Here is a 1,371-nt window from a genome sequence, read left to right on the forward strand (position 1 = left end):
TTTCAGTTATAGTTTTAATTGGTATGGTGGCCAAAAACATTTCAGTTATAGTTTTAATTGGTATGGTGGCCAAAGACAATTCAGTTATAGTTTTAATTGGTATGGTGGCCAAAGACATTTCAGTTATAGTTTTAATTGATATGGTGGCCAAAGACATTTCAGTTATAGTTTTGATTGGTATGGTGGCCAAAGACATTTCAGTTATAGTTTTGATTGATATGGTGGCCAAAGACATTTCAGTTATAGTTTTGATTGGTATGGTGGCCAAAGACATTTCAGTTATAGTTTTAATTGGTATGGTGGCCAAAAACATTTCAGTTATAGTTTTAATTGGTATGGTGGCCAAAGACAATTCAGTTATAGTTTTAATTGGTATGGTGGCCAAAGACATTTCAGTTATAGTTTTGATTGGTATGGTGGCCAAAGACATTTCAGTTATAGTTTTAATTGGTATGGTGGCCAAAGACAATTCAGTTATAGTTTTAATTGATATGGTGGCCAAAGACATTTCAGTTATAGTTTTAATTGGTATGGTGGCCAAAAACATTTCAGTTATAGTTTTAATTGGTATGGTGGCCAAAGACATTTCAGTTATAGTTTTAATTGGTATGGTGGCCAAAGACATTTCAGTTATAGTTTTAATTGGTATGGTGGCCAAAGACATTTCAGTTATAGTTTTAATTGGTATGGTGGCCAAAGACATTTCAGTTATAGTTTTAATTGGTATGGTGGCCAAAAACATTTCAGTTATAGTTTTAATTGGTATGGTGGCCAAAAACATTTCAGTTATAGTTTTAATTGGTATGGTGGCCAAAGACATTTCAGTTATAGTTTTAATTGGTATGGTGGCCAAAGACATTTCAGTTATAGTTTTAATTGGTATGGTGGCCAAAAACATTTCAGTTATAGTTTTAATTGGTATGGTGGCCAAAGACATTTCAGTTATAGTTTTAATTGGTATGGTGGCCAAAGACATTTCAGTTATAGTTTTGATTGATATGGTGGCCAAAGACATTTCAGTTATAGTTTTGACTTAAAGAGAAACTTCAGAATTTTGGCAATGAAGCCAATTATCTACTGACCCAGAGTCAGATGAAGCTCTTTATCTACTGACCCAGAGTCAGATGAAGCCCTTTATCTACTGACCCAGAGTCAGATGAAGCCCTTTATCTACTGACCCAGAGTCAGATGAAGCTCTTTATCTACTGACCCAGAGTCAGATGAAGCCCTTTATCTACTGACCCAGAGTCAGATGAAGCCCTTTATCTACTGACCCAGAGTCAGATGAAGCCCTTTATCTACTGACCCAGAGTCAGATGAAGCCCTTTATCTACTGACCCAGAGTCAGATGAAGCCCTTTATCTACTGACC

This window comes from Salmo salar, unplaced genomic scaffold (genome assembly GCF_905237065.1).
Source record: "Salmo salar unplaced genomic scaffold, Ssal_v3.1, whole genome shotgun sequence".
NCBI lineage: Eukaryota > Metazoa > Chordata > Actinopteri > Salmoniformes > Salmonidae > Salmo > Salmo salar.